We start from the raw sequence: 17,316 nt of genomic DNA on the forward strand, positions 1-17,316 counted from the left end.
GAAAACCATCTAGTCAGTAAGTCATTTAACTACCTGCATCAACTCGCTCTCGAATTTACTATAATACAAATAATTTATTTTTCAAGGGATCATCAGTTGTTTACCATGAAACACTGTTATATATATATATATATATATATATATATATATATATCAACGTAGTTATTCTCAATGATATATATATGTATATTATACAATATATATATATATATTATACAATATATAATATATATACATATATTATATATATATATATGTTATATATAAATATATATATTATACATATATACATATATATATGTACACACACACACACACACACATATATATATATATGTGTGTGTGTACATATACATATATATAAATATATATATATATATATATATATATATATTAGTGATGAGACGATTTCAATATTTTTCTCGATTCCGATACAATTACCGATTCCGTACTAAATTAGCGTTTGATAGGCAATTTTTTGTACCAAATATATGTACGCATACATAAATCTTTTGCAGCTGAATGTTGTATTTTGTTTTTTTTTAAATAAATAGTAAAAAAGGGTTTTAATATAAATATACAATGCACAAAAAAAAATTATAAATTTATATAAAAAGAAAAACATCGTAAAAGAAATTAAACAAAAAAAAAACAGAAAACGCAAATTCAGGATGAATTCTTTGTAGACGGGCGGTCCAGGCCGGATCCGCCAGTGCATCTATAAATCGAATATCGCAAGAGCTATGGAATGCATGACGCCGGGAGATCAATAACCTGATGGAAGGGGAGGTGATGCGGATATTATATATTTCGATCTCAGCAAAAACTCCTTACTTCGACGTGATCAGTATCATCTTGAAGCTCGATCTCTCGGACGAAAAACATCGAAAAATTGGTCAAAAGCATTAATTCCTTCACGTCTCGTAGATGTCCTTTTTTCTTCTCTGCAACCTCTATCTGACAGAAGAGATGTTGCGAGTTTGTCTCTGCTTTATCGTTATTTTTATGGCAAGTGCTCGACTGAGCTTCAATCTATCGTCCCTCCTCGCCAAACTTTCACAACAAACACTCGTCTAGCTGAAAGCACTATCAATACTATGGAACATAACTCTTTTATTTTACATTAGATACAATATATATTACAAAAACACTTTCACAATTTAAACTGGACAATAGGCTTTTCAAAGCTAACTAACCTAACTAGTTTTGAGCGAGGGGGTGCTTTTCTCTTCCCTGCAACCTCTATCTCACAGAAGAGATGTTGCGAGTTGGTCTCTGCTTTATCGTTATTTTCATGGAAAATGTTCGACTGAGCTTCGACCTATGGCCCTTCTTGCTAAACTTTCACAAGAAACACTCGTCTAGCTGAAAACACTATCAATAATTCCCCCCACTCGTTATCTGTGCCTAAATCTAAACATAGATTTCATGAAAAAAGCTTCTTTCTTAGAACTGCACACCTGTGAAATTGTCTTCCGTTTTCCTGCTTTCCAGCTGACTACAATATGGTTGTCTTCAAGTCTAACGGATAAGCCGTTGCACTTAAATTAACAAATTTACCGAATTTCCATTACTGAGAATTACTATATTGTTCAATTTACTTCTGTACACTCTTATCCCTTATCCTCGAGTGGTCTTTTGGTCTTGATATGTGATCATGCCTATGTAAAAAAACAACAAAAAACCCTCAACTGGGCATTTATACAAGGAGGAGTCGCTTTTTTTGAGAGCCATTTTTGTAAGTCATCATATCGGTTGGATGGACTTTTTTGCTTAAGTCTAACGTTACGGATTTCCGGTCGCGTCATGGAGTAGCGGTAGGTGTGTCAGAAACTTTGTGAAAAATATTGAATAATTCGACCCCCTGTCTTTCCAAGCTTATAACTACTCGAAAAATGTAATTCAAACCCTAATTTTTTTCAATTAAAGGAGCAAGGACCAAGGTTTCATAAAAAAAAAAACAAATAAAAAACAAACAACGTTTTTTTTTAGAAAAGGTTTTAAACTTTGGACTTTACAGGTAAATTTCTAAAAAAAAACACTACTTTTTTGTTTTAAATTTGAATATATTATTTATTGATCTTTTATCTTCAATTTGTGATATATAAAACTTTGGTACATAAATTAATTATTTACTTTTTAATAGACATTTCAAAATGGGGGGCGTGAATTAAAAAAACGGTTGTCTAAAATATTGTATTCCGTTTATTGGAAAGAGCATAAAATTTCACATTGACCCTGAAAATGTCGTAAAAATAGAATCAATAGAAAAATTTTATAGATTTTTAAAGTTTAAAAATTTAAAAATACTGAACTCGTAAAATTCAATTAATTTCATTACTATTTTTTAAAAAATAAAAAAATAATATTTCTATTGCTTTTTATACAACTTTAATAGTTTATTTTGGAAGTATAATCCATAAAGAAAATAAACAACCCACTTTTTAAAAGAGAAATTACGAGTTTTTTTTTAATATTTTATTCGCAGTTTCGTGTTAGGGGTGCGAAAAATTCCTACAAAAATTCTGATACATCCTAGAGTAGCGGTAAGACGTCAGATTTTCGTTCACTTTCTTTTCCACATTCGCGTCGCCTACGACCACTTTTTTCTTCTTTTTTTTTTTTTGCTCAACACACAGCCCCAAGCAACTGGACAACACCGGGAACCCATGCTAGTTAAAAAGAAAAAATAGAAAAAGGGTTCACAAAAAAAAAAACAATAAAAAAACATCGTATAAAGTTAAGAGAAATAAAAAAAAATACAGAAAACGCAAATAATTTACGCCGCTAACCTACACATTTACCAAAATAAAAAATAAACGCACGCATTAATGTTTATAAACGTTATTTTTTTTAGATTCACAAAATCGTGGAATTTTTTAGGACAGTGATTCCTTCTGCAGAAATATCTGGTGGAGAGGGTATCAGATACTTCTTGGGGGGGGGATTACATTTACATGTTTTTATCCGTTCTTTTATTTTTGAAATTGTCGTGGGGGTATCCACGTTACCCATGATGAAAATGGTTAGTATAGCAGGTGTGTTCCAAATGCAACTTAATGTCAACCCAGGTAACGCCGGGTACCCATGCTAGTATATATATAAAAAAAAATTACAGAAAACCCAAATTGATGGTGAATTCTTTGTAGACGGACGGTCCAGGCCGAATCCGCCAGTGCCTCCATAAATCGAATATCACAAGAGCAATTGGATGCATGATGCTGGCAGATCGATAACCTGATGCAAGGGGAGGTGATGCGGATATTATATATTTCGATCTACGCAAACACTCTCTACTCCGTGGTTTCTTTAATGGTAACAAGGAGGCTAGGGTTGGGGTTACAGATAATTGAAAGAGGGACATATTTATAAAATTAGGGACTTGCTTTTCTGATATTGAATGAAAGAATGATCGAACTTCGATCACATGACAATATGCTTACATTTTTCCTTGTCTGGGAAAACTTATTACCAGAAATGAATTTAAAATTCGAACAAATTATTTATATATATATATATATATATATATATATATATATATATATATATATATATATGTATATATATATATGTATATATATATATATGTATATGGTCACCCTGTACACACACACGCACACACACACACACGCACATATATATATAGTCTTTGAAGTTTTTAACCTTTAAAACTATAAAAAAAAAATATTTTTTATCATTCGTTAGAAAACCATCTAGTCAGTAAATCATTTAATCACCTGCAATCACTGCATCAACTCGCTCTCGAATTTACTATAATACCAATATTTTATTTTTCAAGGGATCATCAGTTGTTTACCATGAAATACTGTTTCGGGGATTTATAAACAAAACAGTATATTACATCATGGCTCCCCAGCAGTGTTGATCAAACACCACCACCCTTATCTTAGGAAGAAGACATGTTACAAACATTTCCTATTCTTAATTGCAATTACTAACTTTTTCATACTATAAAAATGAATTTCTTACCTGTGCGATTCATCAATTTCCACATTTAAAATGAATATATTTTTTAGTTTATCAGTCTTGTATTTATAAGATTAGGATTAACCCATTTAACTACTTATCACCCCCACTATGATTAGTATTTAGTATATTTACATTCTTATTTATTGAAAATTAGATATATAAATGTTAAAAATATTTTTACATATATACATTTTTTTTTAATATATAAATTTATTATATGTGATCATGCAGTGATAATGGTTGAAATCGCCCTAAACTCTAGACCCAAAACTGAAGAGCCAGTGCTCAAAACAACGAGATATTATAATAAGGCTGACTGGGAAGCCATCAGGGAACTAATTAGAGATGCTCCATGGAAAAATATTTTCTCTCTCCCTGCTGCTGAACAATGTGCAAACGAGACCACTGACTGGTTCAAAACTGCAATCGAAGCGCATGTTCCCATGCGGAAATTTTATAGTAAGCCCCACTCTCCCCAATGGTTTACGTCGACTTGTGCAACTGCCATTGCTCAAAAGCAGCATGCATACCGTAGGTTTAACCGATATAAGTCCAGTTCAAACAGACTGAAGTATATAGAAGCTAGAAATAACGTTAAGAAAGAAATAGCGACAGCTAAGAGAGAATTTACGGAAACCACTAAAAAGCGCATCGAAGCACAAAAACTAGGAACTCGAGACTTCTGGAAAATCTACAACAGTGTAGTAAATAATGGGCAATCAACAATTCCCCCACTAACCAACAATCACGAGGTTGTCTCCTCAGCAACCGACAAGGCTAACATGCTTGCCAGTCGGTTTGCCTCAAACTCCACACTGGACCCTTCCAACCACCCCCTACCTGACTTTCCTATGCGGACAGACGCCCCACTAGACGATCTGAAAACCACCCCTGCTCAGGTGCATGCTATCATAAAAAACCTTGACACCTCAAAAGCATGTGGACCCGATCTTATCCCAGCTGTGCTATTAAAAAAGTGCTCAGCTGAAGTAGCTCCAGTTCTCTCCAAACTCTACAACAAATGCCTTAATGAAGCTTGCTTTCCGGGCTGTTGGAAAACTGCTTCTGTTTTACCAGTATTCAAGAATTCTGGCGAAAGGACAGACCCATCAAATTATCGCCCCATTAGCCTCCTCCCACTTTTTGCCAAAATATTTGAGACCATAATTAACCATGCTCTAGTCCATCATCTTACAGATGCTAAACTACTGACTGACAAACAATATGGATTTAGACAAGCCCGTTCCACAGCAGACATCCTAACTGTGATCTCTGAACGTACATACCATTCACTGGACAAAGCGGGGGAGGGCAGAGCGGTAGCTCTAGATATATCTAAGGCTTTTGACAGGGTATGGCATGAGGGTCTCCTCAGTAAAATCAGATCATACGGTATCACTGGTAGAATACTTAACATAATTAAATCCTTCTTAGATAAGAGAAAAATCCAGGTTGTCCTCGACGGTCGTACATCTAAACAATATGATATAAATGCGGGGGTGCCCCAGGGTTCTATCCTTGGACCTCTATTGTTCCTGATATTCATAAATGACCTCCCCGACAACATTGCCTCTGAGATGGGTATATATGCTGATGACACTACACTCTATGGCAGACACGACAGGAAGACGAATGAACACATTTCTAAAGAAATGGCAGAAACACTAGAGGAAGACCTCCAATCTGTAGTAGAATGGGGACAAAAGTGGTTGGTCACGTTCAATGCTGCCAAGACTAAACTAGTTTCATTCAATAATTACAAGAAACCCTCTCTACCACCCATAGCAATGGCCAACGACTCTTTATCTGAGAGTCCATCTTTCAAACTCCTTGGCCTAACGTTCACAGGAAACATGAGTTGGAACAATTACATTGAAGGCATTGCCAGGGCCGCTGCAAGAAAGGTGGGCTCTCTCTACCGTGCTAGAAAACTACTAACACCCGAAAGTATCCTGTACCTCTATAAGGCCACCATTCGCCCATATATGGAGTATTGCTGCCACATCTGGGCTGGTGCATCTGCTACTAGTCTCTCGCTCCTTGACAAGGTTCAAAAGAGAGTCGCAAACCTGATAGGCCCTGAACTGGCATTTAAGCTTCAGCCTCTGTCCCATCGACGAAATGTTGCATCCCTCTGCCTTTTCTACAAGTATTTTAGTGGTGAATGCTCTGACGAACTGCAATCACTTGTGCCCCCACGACGTGAGCATCCTCGACAAACCCGACAGGCTGCTAAATCCCACCCCCACACTGTAGAGATCCCTAGATGTAAAAGATCTTTTTACTCCAATAGTTTCTTCCCCAGAACCGCTAGACTCTGGAATTCCATTCCAGGTCCCTGCTTCCCCAACAGTACTGACGTGCAGAAGTTCAAGTGTAACGTGAACCGACACCTTGCTGCCCAAATCCCTACATAGTACCCCAGTAGTTGTTGCCCCTGATAGTAGCCCCCTACACCAAAGTGGCAATTTGCCTTGTTTGGGGTGAAAATGTAATTAAAAAAAAATTAAAAAAAATATGTAATTATAAATACATTTTATACATTGCTAATATAGTTTTGGATTTCCTTTATTAATATAGTCTGGTTAATCTTAAACGATTCAAAAGCATCAGGATAACGAACAAATGTTTTATTTAGCTGTTTAAATATTTTATTTTTATCCCCACCTTGTTTTATCATCTTTATTACTAAGCTAGAAACTGGTGGTATAAAATCTGTTTATTTTAAAGTAATGCGAGCTATTCTCAAAAACTCATAATGGTTCCATAAAACATAAAAACAGGGCAGGTGCTATCTTTATGGGGCATACATACTATTTTAAAGGGGAAAGCATTTCTTTTATCAAATATTTTATAAAGAAAAATCCCATCCTCAATTTTTATATCTAAATCCAGAAATGTAGCCTGTTGTCTTCTATGTTCACAATTCAATTTTAATTCGTTTGGATATATAAGATGTTTATTTTTTTCGAATTCATCATTATCGTTTATACATATAAGGTCATCTATAAATCTCCTACACCCATGAAAGTTATATGTTTTAGATATATCTGTTTTTAATAGTGATGTCATATATATTAGATTGTCCGGAAAATAATGGCCAATTTTAGAGAAAAAGTATTTATTAATCAAATAGGTGACACTAGACATTGAAATTAGTCAAAGTATGATCCTTGAACAGCCATGCATTTTTGCCATCTATCAACTAGATCATTTATGTCTCGTTGATAAAAATTCTTTGGCTTAGATGCTAAGAAATCTTTGAAAGAAGATTCAACCTCTGCATTAGATCTGAAAGTTTTGTTGCTTAAAAAAGCGGCTAAATGCTTGAAAAATGGTAGTCCGTGGGTGAAAGATCTGGAGAATAAGGAGGATGTGGTAGTGTTTCGTATCCCAAGTGTGTGAGTTTCTGCAGTGTCATTCTCGCAACACGAGGCTGCGCATTATCGTGGAGCAGGATTGGACCACGCCTATTCACTAATGTAGGTCTCAATTTTTGTAAATGATGATGCATTTCTTCGAGTTGATTTCAGTAAACCTCTGCCGTGATGCTCTGATTAGCATTCAGAAAGCTGTAATGAATAACACCAATTGCACACCACCAAACAGTCAGCATAATCTTCTGTTGGTGAAACTTTGGCTTTGGAAAATATTTGGGTGGTTCATCACAATCAAGCCATTGACCTGATCGTTTCCGATTATCATAAAGGATCCACTTTTCGTCACAGGTGACTATTCGGTCAAGAAATGGATCATTAATGTTTCGCAAAAAGAGCATCGAACACACTTCAAAACGTCGAGCTTGTTGATTTTCATTGAGCTCATGTGGGACCCATTTGTCGAGCTTTTTCACCTTGCCAATTTGCTTCAGATGGTCCGACACTGTTGAAATGCTGACACCAAGTTCCTGAGACATTTCCCTGACACTTTGACGTGGGGTTTTGCTCAACAATGGCTCTCAAATTTTCATTGTCAAGATTAGATGGCCGTCCTTTACCTTCTTCATCTTTAAGGCTCTCATCACCACTACGAAATTTCTGAAACCACCTTCGTACAGTTCTATCACTTGTGATGCCTTCTCCCCATGCTCTATTGATATTTGCAGTTGTTTGAGAAGCATTGTTACCAAGCTTAAACTCATGCAGGAAAAGTAATCGTAAGTCTTCTTTTCTCATATTCCGCATTATGGGCTCATTCGCTCATAAAACGTTTTCTGAAAGAAAAAAATAAGAAATTATTAAAGAGCACATATAAATCAATAATCATGTTGATGTTTACCTGAAATATAATAAAAATCCTATGATAAAATCCAGTTTCAAAACAGACTTCCTGAAATCGCCATTATTTTCCGGACAACCTAATATATACTCGAGTCTATGTAAATACAAATTTGCCCAAAATGGTGCAGGATCCAATCCCATTGGGATACCTATCGTTTGGAGTAATATTTTATTTCCTATTTGAAAATAGCATTCTTTAATAAGATGACTTACAAGTATTTTTAAAATACCTTTAGAAACACTAGTTTTGCTATTTTTATTTTTACACCAGAAAGCTTTAGAGTTTGAAAAGTCTATATATTTACCTTTTCCACCTTCAAAAGCTAAATCTACAGTATCATTTAATTCTTTTATAAGTTTTTCATGTGGAATTTTAGTATATAGCGTACTAAAATCATAAGTAGCTATAGATTTTGCTTTTATTCTGGAATTTATTTTATCTAATTTTTCTTTCACTGGTTTGGAATTATTTACTACCCAAAATAGATTTATATTACTATAGAATTTACTTTTCAGGTGAAAATTATTTGATTTATAATTAATTTAAATATTTTAGATATAGCTTTACTTAAAGGTTTAGTTATGCACGTCTTTGAACCTACAATAAATCTAGCACTAACTGGATTTTTATGCATTTTAGGTATCCAATACATACATGGAAGATTTTTGTGTTTATCTTCTAACTTTAATCCTACTTTTTCACTAATAATACTATTATTTAGATTAATGCTATCTAAATTACTATTACTTACTTTATAAGTATCCGAAACGTTTCCTATAAGTCCTACTTCTATCAATAAACGTTGTATATAATATTTTTTACATATAAAAGCTATATTGTTTGCCGCTTTATCAAACAAACTTTTCTTGAAGTATTTTAAGTTCCTCCCGTATTTCTGAATTTTTTAAAAGAGGATTAGTTTTTCTAGGGTGTTTAAATATTTTATATGTTTAACCTTTTCATTTACGCATTCAAGTATACTATTTTTCCATGCATCAAACGTAGACTGTGCTAATTTATATTTATTTACCATAGACATAATAAAACCTTCTAGTGCTTTAGTTACTTCTTTAACGCATTTAGTGTAATTTAGGGATTTAGGTTCTCTATAATTTGGACCCTTACTAAGTAGTTTTCTTAATTTAGGATTATTTACTATATTTAAATCTCCTGTAATTACATGTTTTATCTCATTATTACAGAAAGGAGAGGAATTACATTCACATTCTTGAATATTTATATTATTATCATTTATATTTATATGTTCAACCGTTTTGTTATAATTAAAAATCTTATTGCGTATTGTTGGCCCTAGTTTATATGTAACTATTGGTTTTTGATCTTTTGTCTGTAACTCATGTGGTAGTAATTGTATAGTTTTTTGTTTATTAAATATTTTAGGTAAATATATATATCTGTATATACATATATATATATGTATATATATATATATTAAGTTTATTCGTTTTCGAAGATAATTCATGGCCTGAAGACGTAATCTCCCTTAGCACAGGTGATTACAGAAACATGTGTGCACATATGTAGCCATTAATGTTTGTATAAATAAACTTAATATACCTGCTCTGTTTACGCATTGAGCACTTTTTTGTAGGCACATGTTGTTTCATTGGATGTACCTGTTGGAAACTAGGCTCTACCGCCATTATACACACCCACACACGTATATATATATATATATATATATATATATATATATATATATATATATATATATATATATATTGTTTTAAATATAATAGGCGGAAGTCTCTCGAGAGCTCTTTCAGCTATCATTTCATCAGGAGAAAATCGATAGCGTAAAAATAATAATAATATTATGTCGAAAGTAAAGATTTCTATGGGGAACTATTGAATGTGTCAAAAATTACGGGGACACTAAAATAAAGTTTATTAACGTTTAAAAAACGATTAAAATAATAGCACAACGAGGGGGAAAAACGGGAGAAAAGATTCACAGTTCCCCAAAGAGAAACAATGCGTTAGATGTTTCTTTCTGCCGGCAGGTTTCCGCGCCGCAATAGAGACAGACTCCAAAATCTTTAAATGGTTTCTGGAGTCCGCTCTATGTAGCACCTCGAACCATTCGATTTTATATCTGTCGGCACAGCACGGGTTGTCAACCAAATGCTGGCCAATAGCAGAGTCCAAGGCTGCAGAAGGAGGTAGACTACAAGACCCCATCCCCCCTTGTCTGATCTTCGATGGAACATGCTGGTTTATACGAGTAAAAAGATGCAAGGATGTTCGCCCAACATAACCAGCATCGTACTGGCATTTGAATTGATATACAATATTGCTATTTGGATGCAAGGCGAAAAGACGGAAAAGCAGGTCTCGTAGTATATACCAAACGCAAGGACACAGAATAAAAGCAGTCGTAAATACTTCTGCGAATCTGTTTGGAAAGTCTGTTACTCTTTTCCCCAATCCACGGTAATTTTAAGTAAACCGGGCATTTCAAAGGTCCAAACTTTCTAGGGGATTTAAAATCCGCAATCTTTTAAAAAATACAGTCATCAATAAGGTCAATTATTTAATCAAACGTGCCTTGATAACGACTTTCTGAATATATATATATATATATATATATATATATATATATATATATATATATATATATATATATATATATATATATATATATATATATATATATCATCGGCGGTCACTCGCGTCCGAGTAAGACTGTCCTCCGTTGTGGCTTCTGTGGGTCCTCACGTGAGCATAGAGCCCAATCCTAGACCCAATTTATCTTGTGCAATTTGGGCAGATAAAGGTAGTGGTGGTGGGGTGAGGTTGGGTGTGTCTGGTTGATAATCTGTCCTTTCTGTGCTTGCGTTTATCCTCAGCAGCTTGATTTAGGTCACTACTATAAAGCGCAGCACCTTTGTGGACAGCGCTCCTCCATGCCAACCTGTTCCCAGCCACGTCCTCCCATGTCTCAAGGTCCATGTGAAACCGCTTTAGATTTGCTTTGATGTTGTCCTTATACCTCATCTTTTGGCCACCCCGGGCACGCTTTCTCTCAACAAGCTGAGAGTAGAAAATCTGTTTTGGGAGGCGGAGATCCGGCATTCGGACAACATGACCAGTCCATCTTAGCTGGCGTTGAGCAACCCAAATCCTCCATCAATCACCACCAAACAGTACTCCAGCCTCACCCCCAAACATCTCCATTGACAACGCTAGACTGAAAAATGTGGACCACTTCCCATACCTAGGCAGCATCCTATCATCAAAAGCCAACATAGATGATGAAATACAACACCGTCTCAGCTGTGCCAGTGGGGCTTTCTCAAGGCTAAGGAAGAGAGTATTTGAGAACCGTGACTTTCTGGCAAAGACCAAAATCATAGTATATAAAGCTGTCTTGCTGCCCACTCTTCTCTATGGATCGGAGACCTGGACCACATACAGGAGGCACGTAAAAACCCTGGAGATGTACCACCAAAGATGCCTCCGAAAAATCCTCAGAATTAGTTGGAAGGACCGACGCACCAACACCAGCGTCCTGAGTGAGGCTGACATTCCCACTATCACCGATATATATATATATATATATATATATATATATATATATATATATATATATATATATATATATGAGAGAAAGAAAATTAAAACTCCAAGTCGAACTTTACAATCAAAATTTATTGTTCGACTAAATACTCCAAAAAACAATTTACAAAGTCCTTATTCCGCGGAGTTTCAAAGAATGCTATTCTTGTTATTCTTCTCATCAGATGACATAAAGAAATCAGCAAATTATATTTGTAGCAATGATAGAATTTGCTAGTTAAGGCATTAAGGGAAACTGCAATTTATTGTAGTTATAAATTGCCAAATAAAAAAGTGAAAAAATATCGGATATATAAAAAACTAATAAGCTGAAATATTATGCGCGATTTTTTTATATTAGTTTTTTACATATCCAATATTTTTTCATTTTTTAAAACGAGAAAACACTCTGTCGTATTTAATCAAACGTGCCTTGATAACGCGCGAAAGAGCAGGATACAAAATGTTTTAAATAATAATAATACAATAACAATAACAAAGACTTTTGCTGGCGAGGACTACTATTGAGTGTAACCAGTTATACAGTCCTTTTGAAATTGTCATCTCTATTTTTCTCGTTATCTACTGAATATTTGTTAATGAAACCTATATGAAATATGTTCCTTATTAAATTGTAAAGATTTTCTATTCGGAAAGAAGTTTAAAAAATGTTAATCTAAAAAAGTTATTTTTAAGTTTTTGTTAAAAAAAAATCAGATTTTCTCATTATTCAGACCTGTATGACAAAGAGGGAGTTGCAAAAAAAAAGAGTTGTGGTGTGAGGAGAAATACAAACTGAAACAGAGAGAATATTCAGACCTGTAATAATACAAAGAGAGGGTTGCAAAAATGAGATGTGGTGTGAGGAGAAATACAAACGGAAATAGAGAGTAGGAGAGTTTTTATAAATACATGCAAAACCACATCTATTTTTTTTAATCCAAATTAATAAATTAAACAAAATATAATCTTAAAAAGATAATATACAAGTTAGAAAAGCATTTCATCCAAGGCATGAATATTGTTAAACAAAATGTTTTTACTATAGGCTTTAAAAATAAAGGTACAAGATTCAATTTGAAATTTATTTATCTTCAAAGTGCACTTTTATAAATTTTACAAAGTAAGGTATTAAATTTGCATACCTTACTTTGTAAAATGTATAAGAAGAACAAAACGTTTTTACAATAGGCTTTAAAAATAAAGGTACAATATTCAATTTGAAATTTATTTATCTTCAAATTTATAAAAGTGCACTTTGAAGATAAATAAATTTCAAATTGAATCTTGTACCTTTATTTTTAAAGCCTATTGTTTAACAATTTTCATGCATAATATATCCAAAAATTACGAAAAATCATTGAGTAAAAAGTTATTTATAGCTAAAAGTAATGGCACGCAGGGGACATAACTCGGAGCCTATGTTTTAGATTACACTTAATTCACGTGTTTGTTAAGATAGAATCCACAGATCGATTTAAAAAAATGTCGTTTTAATCAAAAACGATATTATGTACTTAATTGTCATATCGAAAATAGTAATATATCCCAAAATAAAGGTGCACTATATAAATAATAGACACAGAAAAATGCACAGTATACGAATATTAGACACAGAAATGGCACGCTATACGAATAATAGAAACATAAGATAGCACACTATTCAAATAATAGACACAGAAAATGACACAATTTACGAATAATAGACACAGAAAATGACACAATTTACGAATAATAGACACAGAAAATGACACAATTTACGAATAATAGACACAGAAAATGACACAATTTACGAATACTAGGCACAGAAAATGACACAATTTACGAATAATAGACACAGAAAATGACACAATTTATGAATAATAGACAATAAAGATGGATGCTATTGGAGTACAGGGTGGAGCAGGTGTTTGCAAGAAAAAGTAGATGGAGTAAGTTCATTACTAACCGGATGTGGAGAAAACCTGTTTGAATGGTGAAGCTATTGCGATTGTCAAAATATTGTTACCGTTGAAGCGCAGGGATACTAATACTTACAAGAGTTACAAGTGAATAAAGTATGTTCAGGGAATATCTGACATTTACTAACTAGCAGAGCGATACCACTCTCCATGTCTGGCCAACGTGCCTATGATTCACGTGTCATCAACATGCGCGATTTGCACGTTTTTGAAACCATTTGAAGGGGAGGTTCCAGACAAAGAGTGATCCAAAAGACCTCAACGGCTTATGCGGCGGATGATGACAATAATGACACAACGGCACTGAAGGCGGATGAAGGCTGCAACAGAAGAGAGTCTCCAGTCGTCGTGCTTCTCCATGCCATTGGAATCAGGCCCTCCTCTGCCAAGGGGCCGTGTGGTGGCTGCAGGCGCATCAGTCTCCCCACGTTAAAAGACATCACGCGCAGGCGTTCTCCCGAAAGGGAACACATCCTACTCTACATCATGGATGGAAAAGTCTTGTGACAGTTTTAGTCATTAAGCTCCCGGACTGAGGCAGAGAGAGCTCTCCCTTAATTCCCGGATAGAAAATGTCCTGTGGAGACCAGGAAGTGGTGACGGGAGCAGGACAGTGTAGTCTGGCAGCTCCTAGCTGCAACCTGGCACATAGGCGGTGGGTGCCAGATTCAGTCGCTAACCTCACGGACCGAGGCAGAAAGAGTTTTTCGGCAGCTGCATCCATGACTGAGCAGCCCTGTTTAGGATCCACTCTGCTCACCCCAGTAGGGGAGGGGGGTTAGAAAAAGTACCCCTAAAAATAGCCTGCCTCAAAAAACCCGTCTGAACTACCGCATCCAGAGGGATCACCACCACGCGGTCGGAAAAAGAAAGAAAACTTATGCCTATATTTTGGAACCTGGAATGTGAGGACCCTCATGGACAACAAAACAAGTGATCGACCCGAAAGAAGAACTGCCATTATCTCAAGAGAGCTAAGGAGGTTCCAGATTGACATAGCTGCGCTCTCTGAAACCCGACTGGCTGACGACGGGCAGCTGAGGGAGGAAAAAGGCGGGTACACCTTTTTTTGGAAAGGAAGGCCTGCAGAAGAGCCGCGTATCCATGGCGTGGGCTTTGCTATAAAGAACAGCCTCATCCGCCACCTCAATGAGCCCCCTGTGGGCATCAATGAACGCCTAATGACCATGCGCCTGATACTTGCGGGCAGCCAAATGGCCACTGTGATTAGTGCGTATGCTCCAACACTTGATGCACATGATGAAATAAAGGAGACCTTTTATGCTGACCTTGACACCATTTTATCCGGAGCCCCCAAGGGGGACAAGATAATCCTACTTGGGGATTTCAATGCCAGAGTGGGACGAGACCATCAGCACTGGAGAGGAACGCTTGGAAGAGAAGGAGTTGGGAACATTAACTCAAATGGTACACTCCTACTGACAAAGTGCCCAGAACATAACCTGATCATCACGAACACACTTTTCCGACAAAAAAATGCATTCAAAACATCATGGATGCACCCTCGAAGTAAAATCAGGCACCTCATTGACTATGTCATTGTCCGTGCCAAAGACCGCTGTGATGTGCTGAACACCAGGGCAATGACCAGTACAGACAATTGTTGGACCGACCACCGTCTTATTCGCTCCATCATGTCTATCCATTTAATGCGGAAGCAAAGGATGCAAAAAAGACAGAGCCGACCAAAGCTCAACATCGAGCAGCTGGGCGATATCACCTACCAACAACACCTCCAGGCGGCTCTTAGCGCGGACCTACCCAAGCAGTATCCGCATGACACTGAAGAGCACTGGGACAAGCTGTCTTCTGCCATCATGGACTCCAGTATAAGCATCCTAGGGCAGAAAAAGCGGAAACATCAGGATTGGTACGATGAAAACGATACTGAAATCCAACAGCTTATAGACACCAAGAGGCAAACTTTTATCACCTGGCAGAATAACATCAATTGCAAGGTTAAAAGAGCTGCCCATGCCAAGGCTAAAGCGGCTGTCCAATCGACAGTCAGGAAGCTGAAGAACCTCTGGTGGATGAAGAAGGCTCAGGAGATCCAGCAGTTTGCTGACTCTGGGGACACCAGAAGATTCTTTGAAGCCACAAAAGTGGTATACGGCCCCAGCTGCCGTTCTCTGACCCCCCTTCGGTCTAAGGATGGGCTCACGCTGCTGAAAGGAAAGGGAGAAATAACAAATAGATGGAAAGAGCATTACGAGGATCTTCTGAACAGGGACACCACTCCAGAGATGGAGGCCCTTGAAAAACTCCCCCAACAGCCCATAATTGAGAGCATGGGAAAACCACCCAATCTGGAAGAGGTGCGGGATGCAATTAGGAAGATGAAAAACAATAAGGCGGCTGGTTCTGATGGCATCCCAGCAGAAATCCTGAAGAACGGCGGGCCTAATCTTCTCAGACACATCCATGCCCTGCTGCTCAAAATATGGGAACAAGAGAAAATCCCTGCACAACTTAGAGATGCCCTAGTGGTCTCCATCTTTAAGAAGGGAGACAAGGCAAACTGTGGGAACTACCGAGGCATTTCTCTCCTCTCTACCACAGGGAAAGCCCTAGCTCGGGTTTTGGCCAACAGGCTTACACCCCTTGCAGAAACCATCCTTCCCGAGTCCCAAAGTGGTTTTCGACCAAATAGAGGCACGATGGACATGATCTTAACTGCTCGTCAACTCCAAGAAAAGTGCAGGGAGCAAAATTTACCATTATACATGGCTTTTATAGACCTTACTAAAGCCTTTGACTCTGTGAACCGTCAAGCCCTTTGGCTGGTTCTTGCAAGGTTTGGATGCCCAGAGAGGTACATTCGGGTACTGAGACTGCTACATGACAATATGTCAGCTACAGTTCTCAGTAGTAGTGGAGATGAAACAGAGCCCTTCAGGGTTGACACGGGAGTGAAACAGGGATGTGTCATTGCCCCAACCCTGTTCTCCATCTTCATTACTGCTATCCTCCATCTCACGGACAAACATCTTCCCCACGGAGTTCGGATTATGTACAGAACTGACGGGCGACTTTTTAACATCAACAGATTTAGGGCCAAAGGTCGAACGAACACCATATCCATTATGGAGCTACAGTATGCAGACGATAACGCCCTTGTAGCCCTCTCAGAAGAAGACCTACAGTGTACACTGGTTGCCTTCACGAGGGCGTACAAACAGCTAGGACTAACAATTAATATAAAAAAAACCAAATCCTCCATCAATCACCACCAAACAGTACTCCAGTCTCACCCCCAAACATCTCCATCGACAACGCTAGACTGGAAAATGTGGACCACTTCCCATACCTAGGCAGCATCCTATCATCAAAAGCCAACATAGATGATGAAATACAGCACCGTCTCATCTGTACCAGTGGGACTTTCTCAAGGCTAAGGAAGAGAGTATTTGAGAACCGTGACCTTCTAGCAAAGACCAAAATCATGGTATATAAAGCTGTCTTGCTGCCCACTCTTCTCTAT

This window comes from Euprymna scolopes, chromosome 46 (genome assembly GCF_053919585.1).
Source record: "Euprymna scolopes isolate OS-2025 chromosome 46, ASM5391958v1, whole genome shotgun sequence".
Taxonomy (NCBI): domain Eukaryota; kingdom Metazoa; phylum Mollusca; class Cephalopoda; order Sepiida; family Sepiolidae; genus Euprymna; species Euprymna scolopes.